This window comes from Chroicocephalus ridibundus, chromosome 2, assembly GCF_963924245.1.
Source record: "Chroicocephalus ridibundus chromosome 2, bChrRid1.1, whole genome shotgun sequence".
NCBI lineage: Eukaryota > Metazoa > Chordata > Aves > Charadriiformes > Laridae > Chroicocephalus > Chroicocephalus ridibundus.
Genome location: NC_086285.1, coordinates 96,476,834 through 96,486,212, shown reverse-complemented (window position 1 = coordinate 96,486,212; position 9,379 = coordinate 96,476,834). Strand labels below are relative to the sequence as shown.

Sequence of the window (9,379 nt, the reverse complement as noted above, 5' to 3'; positions counted from 1 at the left end):
GTGTCCACAACTTCCCTGGGCAACCTGTTCCAGTGCCTCACCACCCTCATAGTGAAAAATTTCTTCCTAATATCTAATTGAAATCTACCTTCTTACAGTTTGAAGCCATTACCCCTTGTTCTATCACTATGTGCCCTTGTAAAAAATCCCTCTTCAGCTGTCTTGCGGACACCCTTCAGATAGTGGAAAGCTGCTATAAGGTTTCCATGGAGTCTTCTTTTCTCCAGGCTGATCAACCCCAACTCTCTCAGCTTGTCCTCATAGGAGAGGTGCTCCAGCCCTCTGATCATCTTTGTGGCCCTCCTCTGGACCTGTTCCAAGAGGTCCATGTCCTTCTTATTTTGGGGGGTCCAGAGCTGGACATAGTACTCCAGGCGTGGTCTCACAAGAGCAGAGCAGAGGGGCAGAATCACCTTCCTTGCCCTGCTGGCCACACTTCTTTTGATGCAGACCAGGATATGGTTGGCTTTCTGGGCTTTCAGTGATATGTGTCTGCCCAAAGGATGATTTTAGGGAAGGTTTTGGCCAAAACAGTTTTGGTAGTAGCACGGAGACTAGGAGTAACGCTTGCCACCTCAGCTCTGTTTTGTTTTCTTTTCCCTTTCTTTCTTATCCGATTTTTGTCTTTAAGGAGTTCTCCTGTACCTTGCTCCACTGCAGAAGGAAATAAAAAACAAGGCTCCTTGTACTTCAAGGCAGAAGATATAATATCTTCCCTTCTGCCATCTCTGGACTACAGGTTAGCTGATTCTATCTTCACTTTCCTCTGGTCTAAAGTTCAGGCTGCAAAGCCTTGTGATCGTTGTAAAAAATGCACTGCTCTCTAGATACAAAATTCACCTAGCCTGTCTACTCCACCAAATTCTTAATTTTGGTCTGTATCTTACATTAAAGATATGGATATTAGGGATTTGTGAACTTTGTTAAAATCCTAGAGACTGATTAGGTCTGTTGAAATCTGTTCATGTTGATTTGTAGTTTTTTCAATAGGGCTGGGACAGGGAAATGGATCATGCCAGTGTGTTTCGCGCTGATAATATCTGGAAGCAAATGAATGCTCTGGGTGCACAGCCATGTCAAATCTGTCTTATGGGACTGATGCTTGACTGTTAAAATGCCAGTTTTACTCTTCCCCTGTGGAATGCATGTTTCTGAGGCACTTTGGGGAATGGATGTATCGATATATGGCTAACTTGTGGGAAAAGAACAGGAGCTCCAGAACTACCATAAAATCAAAAGGAAAAAAAAATACAAAAGAGTGGGGAGATCCTAGAAACTAAACATACAAATCAGATGAAAAATAAAAAAAGAATATTTATTAAAAGCATATTGGTGAGAATCTTGCTCTCAAATAAATGTTCCCTTAGTTTCAGAGTATGTGATAGAATAGTTATAGGAATTTTCATTCTGAATGTTTTTCCCCAAAAGTACTTATAAACCCCAAGGTTACACAGTATAGCTAGTTTTTTTCAATTTATTTTTTTTTACCAAATCCAACTAAGTGACATGCTTGTGATATTCCGCAGACTTACTGTAAGCTTAAAGTGTGTGATTTTAACTTTGTAGTATTGATCATGTTGTAGAAACAGAAATAGAAGGGTTTTTTTCCCTCTCAATCTCTAATTACTGAGTATTGTACTTTGTCAGTACTGCTTCTTGAAAAGGTGAGATTCTGTTATTGGCTCAACATATTTTGAATGGAACACTTAACTGTGGTTATTGTTTGTGTCCCTTTGCATTGTGGTATAGTTCCGTGTATACATTCTAAATGTGCTTGGCCTGTAGCAATGTCATGTTAAATAAAAGTCACAATGATATCAGCAAAACAATTAAAGATCTATTCCAAAGTCCACATAAGTCACCCAAAAGACTCCCATTCAGCACAGCTGTCACTGCATTATGCACCCCAGCATAAATACTTGTTAAAATAATTTCCCTTTAGAAGTCTTTATGATATGAAAATCCTAGAAAATGTAGTATATATGCAGTTCCTTTAGGTAAGTTTATAAACTAGTCTTTAAAACTTTATGGAAAGGAGACAGGTTATTCACTATTAATCTCTTCATTCTCTAAAATAGTCACTGCTGGAATCCTGTTGCAGGGTCTAAACCCTATGAAATTCTGTGACACTTTTCCATTTGTTGTACGCTTAATACAAGATGCTAGTCATTTTTGCTGATATCTTCGTGTTAAAACTTGTAGTTGTAGACCGTTGTTTTCTAATGACAAAAGTAATTAGCACTAAGACATGTTAATGGCTGTGTTATAAGGTAATGATGTCTTCATTAATGCATGGCTCTAATCTCTGAAATAACTTTGTCAGTAGCTGCCAGTGGAAGGAATGCTTACGGAGGAGTGAACGCTTTGATGTATCAACTGTCCAAATTCATTAACTGCATAAAACTCAATCCTGTCTACTTGATGGTGAGGCTACATCACAGGTCTTTAAAGGCCAGGCTTGAATTCCCATGAATTTACACTAGAAACCCTCAGTCATATCTGTTTTGGTTTTGTATGTGCACACATTTTTTGAATTCAAATGCCGTATAGCTGATCGGTGGGGGGTTATTTGAATATCTAAGGGTTATGGAGACTAATGTGCTAGAAGAAATCTTTGTTTGGGTTCTGAATTGAATTTCGTGTAAGCACCTTGTCTCTGCAGTGGACTGAAGCAGACTGTTATAGCCTGGGCCCTAGAGACAAGGTGAAAGAATGAAATCTGATTATGGATTACAAACGGCTTGGAGCAACTTTTTTTTTAAATAAAAAAAATTTTCTAGAATTATCATGGAGACTGCATGGGATTCAGAGGAACCACTAATGTTGTTAATGTACCAGTGAGGATGTAGGTGTGTATTTCTCCTAAAGAGAACAAACATTTTGTTGAAGATACTGTGGCTAGGAAAGCAACAGAATCCTGTAAATTGTAATACAAATAAGCCTGTACATCCTATGGTATTAATCCCGTAGTTGACAGAGGGCAACAAAACAGGGAAATCCTCACGTAACTAGTTTTGCGATTCTTTGTTTATGTATTTTTTTTGTTTTAGGGCCCTTATATACTTTTGTTCCTTTTCCATTTTAACTTCCAGCTCTTGGCCATTCTCCTGCAAACTGTAAGTGTACTTTAAACACTAAAATAAGAGGGAATTTTTGTTTGCAGTTGCCTACATAGTAGGTATTTATTAAGCTGGAGTTACATGATGGAATTTGCATAACTTTTCTCTAGCTGCATGAACTTGTTTTCTAAGTAAAATAGTCACAGCTTGCTGTTTATAAAGAACCACATTTTTATTTCTGATGCTTAAAATGATTAGTTTTCCATTGTAAATACGTTTTTGATTGCAATGTGAAAAATATGTATTTGCTCCTATTAAAAGTATGCTTTCTGAGCATTTCATTGGAGGTGTGATACTCTAAAGGAATAGCTTAAGTGAAAGCAACACTTTTTTGTTTTGAGGTTGGGTTTTTTGGTCAATCTGGAGCCCCCCTGCCTTAAGTAAGGAAGTGGTTAGTTATCAAAGTATTCTGTCCTTTCACCCTCTATGCCTAAATGCTTTCCCCCCAAGCTTTGAAGAAAACCCAACCTGAAAGTCTAGCATCCAAGGCCAAACGGTAGAAACAGCTTGCCAGGAAACAGATGTAGTTGTGAAGCTTTGTTGTGTATTTTTTCCAGTAGTATCATCTGTCTTGGCTAGTTTCCTCGTAGTTATACGGAAAACCAGTGACCTGTCATTGTTTTTGTTTGTGGAAGTGAATGCTACCACTTGCTCCTGTGAATTCTAAACTTGTTTTTTCTCTCATGTTGTCAAGTGAAGCGTATGTCAGCTTAAAAACTACTCTATTATCTTTAATGTGAATCTACTGCTGCTTTTAAGATTGGGGTGTTCTAAGACTATCTATCTGTGGATATCCGTAAAAACATTCATGGATTTGTAAAAAATTATCACCAGCTATTGAGAATGTGCTAGTTCCCTGTTTAGAAATGTTGATCTGTGAATGGTTCTGAAAATGTAAACCAGTGTTTTAGTACTGATGATTACTGTTTTGCCATCTGGCTGTAGTAGAACACTCAATTTTCTGAAAAGTGAGGCAAGCTTCTATTGTTTCTCTTTCATAGAAACATCACAATTTCAAGACTTCTCTAATGAAATAAAAAAAATGCACCTTTATATCTCAACTATCCTGTGTCTGATGATAAAGAAATGGAATCCTATGTTTTCTTTTCTGTACCTTTTATAGGTGATATTTTCAGAGGTAGTCTTGGGACTGTTTTACTTCTTCTTACTATGGAGTTTCACTTGCGCTTGACCAGGTAAACACACAGCAAACAGAGATTTTTGATAGCTTAAATAATTCACTGGGAAGGCAATGAAGGCTGTTGGCAACAGCAATGTTATACCAGACTGGAAGATTGTTTTCCCTGATTTGTTAACTTCCCTTCATCTAAAAATTAATAACGATACCTCGGCCACTGTGGAGGTAGTGTGACCCACTGAGGCATTCCCTTTTAAGACAAAATGTCACACCGGAACTTAGAAATTCCAGTTTTACAACTCTCCTCATGGCTAGTAAGTAGTATGAGGATAAGAATGTCTAAAAATGTATTGTGAAAGTGATTAAGATAGGTTATAAGTCATGTCTGTTAATGTGCTGTGGAGGGAGTGAGAATAGCTGTAAAGATGAGAGAGAAAGTAAAAAAGAAACTCAATGTGAAGAGGAATTATGCCAGGTTTGTGCTTTATGAACTGTCAGGAAGCACCTCTCGCACTTTGTGGACATCCTTAAAAAATATGGCTCTATTGGGTGAAAGTTTCACATGAAAAGATCTTGTTTCTGGTTTGTTCAAATGTTAAACAATGTTAAAATTGTGTAGTCCCTTGAAATAACTGAATCTGAGGACTGGAGTTTAATGTCATGTGAAACTCACTGAAGAAGATGTTTGCATGTGGTTTGCTGAGGATTCTTTCATCAGTTTCATGATGTTCTAACCTTATAAAAGAGATTTCTTTATGGCTTGTTGATTATTTTGCAGTTGAGAGACTCCTTAAAATAGTTTCCAGGATCATTAGATCATTTATGGACCATACGTTTGGTCATTGGGATCAGTGGTAAAAATCTTGCTGTTCTATGCAACATTATCAATCCGTTGGAAAAGGTTTTTGTAATGTAAAATGACTGTAGTTTAAAACAATAGAGGCAATCTGCACGGTGTATTCAGCACACAAATTGTTCTTCCTGTTTTGGAAAATTATTATTAGTGAAAATAGAAGAGTGAATGAGAAAAAAAGGGTTTTTGGGGAAATTGGGAGAATAACTCAATAATTTAAAAGTGCAATTACATTGAATGTTTTGCCATCAGTTACTGATCTCCATGTAGATTTTTTACACCTTTGTTTTGCATGTATTGTGTTTGACTGGCAAACAAAGAACAGTTGTGTCATTTTTGTTCCTTGAAAGCTTTTTACCTTTAGAGAAAAACAGAGCACTCCGTACAACACCATCACTATGTGTTTATTTTTAAAGTTCTTCCATATAGCAAAGATTTACTAAGTGTTTCATAAAAGGCTCTCTTTCTTTTAGAAAGCTTGTCACTTACATATTTTTCTTAATCATTCACAGGCTTTTGGGCTGCACCTTGCTGCACTGTTGCACATGGACTTAAACATTAGCAGTTCTCTGAAGACAGCCAGATTTATTTTGCCAAAGTATTATTAGCCAAAAGTATTATTAGGTAAATGCTCAATGGTATGTACATCTTTTTTACTCTTTGTGGCTATGGAAGCATATGTTAGCCCAATTCCTTGTGAAATTTCGCAGCGAATTGCCATTTTCTTGTGGTGAATGACCTGTCTTCATATCATGTTTTTTACTAATCTTGTTTGGTGTTAGAAGATAAACCAAAAAAAGTGAAGTCCTTCTCGTATTTCAGACAATATTTTTCTGGTGTTTAGAGAATTCAAACCCAGAGATTAGTTTCATAAAGTCTAAGATCTAATTATTTTGTGTTTTGCCCTTTTAATTGTGTAGTTGGTGACTGGAGCAAATGTGGTGGTGTTCATGGTCCGTGATTAGATAATCTCAAATTTCTGAATGGAAGGAATGCCCAAGAAGAGCCATTAGGATTATAACTCTGAAGAGAGTACAGGGTGATTTTTTTTTTTTTTTCAAGTCTAAATTTTTAAGTAAGCTCTAAATCTTTTTTTTGCTTTTTGAAGAAGCAGAAGTATGTTTAGCAATGCCTGCAGAGAGATCCAGACCAAATTAATCCAGGCTGTTTAGCAAGGCTCACACTTCATCCTCTGTGGTCACGATTACTGCATTTTTGTGGTCTTAGTGTGTTTGTTGCCTGTATTGTTACATGTGCCTTTTTTTTCTGCACAAGGAAACAGAGACAGGAAAGATAGGTTCTGTCAGTGTACCTGCCTCTCTGTAATGTGATCACCAGGCTGCACCTTTTAGGCAAACTTGCAATAGTAGCATCATTTCAATTTTTCTCCCCGTTAAGCCAGGCAGTGCTAGTAGCAATTGTCCTGTAGGAAAGAGCTATAAATGTCAAATGCGCTTAACAGTTTAAACATGAACTGAAACTCTCTGTGTAAACATTTCTGGTTGACTGAAATAGAGAACAAGAGGGATGACAATCTAGGTGGTTGGGCATGTTCTTTGCATGCATAGACACACAGTCTGTCCTTTGGTCAGCCGGGTGCACTCTACTTCTAATTTACGGCATGTGAATGAAAAGAGAGAGGTGCTAACAGAAAACCAAAACTTTTTCTTAAACACTACTTGTAGGCACCATGATGCTGCATGGATCATGTGCTTCTCCTTGAGTGCCCAACGTACTTGCCACTGCTACCACTGGAGTGGCTATACGTATCCCTGGACCAGGGTACATATCATGGCTTAGTCCTTACGGCTGAGCCAGTGTCTCTGCCAGGAGATGGTAGGGGCTCATACTCGATTCCTGTGATTAAGATGGATAAGAGTCTCAGTGAACCTCCAAGGCAAGTTGATAATGTCCAGAAAAAGCAAGTTAGTAGCATTAATCAGACTTAAAGGGCATGAAATCAAGAGGAGAAACATGACAATCTTGAGATGAGAAACTGTTGTAGCAGCAGATAAATACTTGCAGCTAATCCTTTAATGGACAGCATGTCAGGAAGACTACATGATGGCTTTCTCTGTGTACAACCTTTGTGTTTACCAAGTTCCCCATCTTATGCTTCACAGTTGTACCACATGCCACGCTCCAGTGCCTTTGTTAGTCTACCACGTAGAGAGTCATTGGAGATTTATCTTTATTTGCAGCCTGACATTTACATATTTTTAGATGACTTTTCAAGCCTTTTCCTGCTTTCCAAATTCTCAAAACTGTTGATTTCAGTATGTAGATGCAACTATATAGTTGTATTTGCTGGTTATGACATTTTAGAAAACAGTATCTCGTGTTTTTTTGTTGTTTATTTCTCCCCCCACCCCTTACTGCTTTATACTAAAAGAGATTATTAATGCTTCATTAATCAACTGTTCAAAGTGTGATTGCTCCTGAATAGCTCTCAAAATCTGGCTTTTTACTACTTACTTTCATTAGTGCTTAATTAACAGAGGAGATGAAAATGAAAATCTTTAGCCCTCTCAAGGATGAGATACTGCTTTTCAGAAGAGGGTTTCAGAACATGGTCTGGTTTACAAGTGAGTTGCAAAAAAGCTGTAAATTTAGACCAACATTTTCTGTATAGACTAGAAATGTCCTTGAATTACTGCAAAAATGAAATAACATTTGAGATCAGCATCTGGAATCTAGCTTGCTTAATGTATTTTATGCTTATTACCCTTTGAAAGAAGAAATCTACGTATAATGTACATATACACATCTACATATAATGTAAAGTTTAAAACTACAAGAATACAACTAAGATATTTGAGACACTGATGCTGGAATTTGTGCATAAGTTGTAAGGTGTTAACCTATTGTGGAGATACTGAGTTGAATATGTTTCCTGATTGTTCTTCAGCAAAAATAACTTTGAGTTTTCTCTGATGCAGCATACATGTGTGTTTTTCTTTGAATCCTTTTGTTCATATAGCGTCACCATAACAGCTGAAATCCCTGTAGGTCACTAAGTATGGTGAAATTGAGGTAAAATTTATATCAAACCTACTACAAACTAGTTAGTCACACAGTTTATTTTCCCATAAATGGGAGTTTTGGTTATCCTGGTTGATTACATCATAGATATATGACAGTCTTTTTAACATGGGTAATGTCTTTAAGTATGAGGGAACAGAATATTTATTTCACCACTTTCATTGTTGCTTGACACTATGTAACTCTTTAGTTTAATGAAGAAAACTGCAAATACTGTATCTAAAAATGTTACCAGACATTAGAATATGCACTAGTGTTTAGGACTGACTTTTGTGTTGTTGCTCCAGACGTTTAGGTTGAAATAAGTACTTAGGTTTCAAATACTTGAACACTTTGCCTTGTGGGTGCAAATTGGGAAGTGTCCTTAAATGTGGTTTGTTAGTGTATTTTATGACAATGCATTTTGTATTTTTCTACTCCTCTGTAGGTGTATACACATATATATTGTTTTCCCCTTCCCATAATGTTCTAAGGATTACCTTAGCAAGTGCTTTACCACGATGCTAATAGTAAATTTTTTTTGGTCCTGTTCTAGTTCCCATTATTCAATATTCTAATGCTTTAGATATGCGTTTAGGAGAGAATGTCTGTGAAAAACTCTAAGGTGTCAGACTATTATAAAATTTACAATGAGCATACGATAGCCTCCCTGCAAATAACTCCAACAGTTTTTAGAGGGAAAATGAAGATAATGCTTCAACTTATGGACAAACATCAGAACTGGTTATGGCCTGAGATCACTGAATCTGTAGGTGTTTAACTTCCTTGAGTCTGTGACGATTAGATGTGAAAACAACTTTAAAGATTTAGCCAGAAATTTGGAAGTGCTGATTCTCCAAAGGTAACCTGTCATGCGCATGAGCATGTGCTCTCCCTGCCCCGCTCCGCCCCCTCTAGTTCTGTTAGGCATGCATTTTTATTGTAAGTAACAAGAAATCCCCAGGCGAGGGTAATTTTTGAGAGTCGTGAAGACAGATTGGAGAAACGGGCTGCCGAGAACCTCATGAAGTTCAACAAGGGTAAGTGCCAAGTCCTGCACCTGGGGAGGAACAAGCCCATGCACCAGTACATGCTGGGGGCCCCCCATCTGGAAAACAGCTGTGCAGAAAAGGACCTGGGGGCTTTGGTGGACATCTAGTGGAACATGAGCCAGTGATGTGCCCTTGCTGCAAAGAAGGCTGATGGCATCCTGGGCTGTGTTAGGTAGAGTATTGCCAGCAGGTTGAG

The 9,379-nt window shown here is 37.6% G+C and overlaps 1 long non-coding RNA gene across 1 annotated transcript; it reads left to right on the top strand.

The window, feature by feature from the left end:
* Positions 1-697: 697 nt before the first annotated feature.
* LOC134512348 (uncharacterized) lies at positions 698-5,657 on the top strand. Its single transcript, XR_010070092.1, has 3 exons — positions 698-739; positions 4,243-4,315; positions 5,623-5,657. It is a non-coding gene; the product is annotated as an uncharacterized LOC134512348 (long non-coding RNA).
* Positions 5,658-9,379: the final 3,722 nt, after the last annotated feature.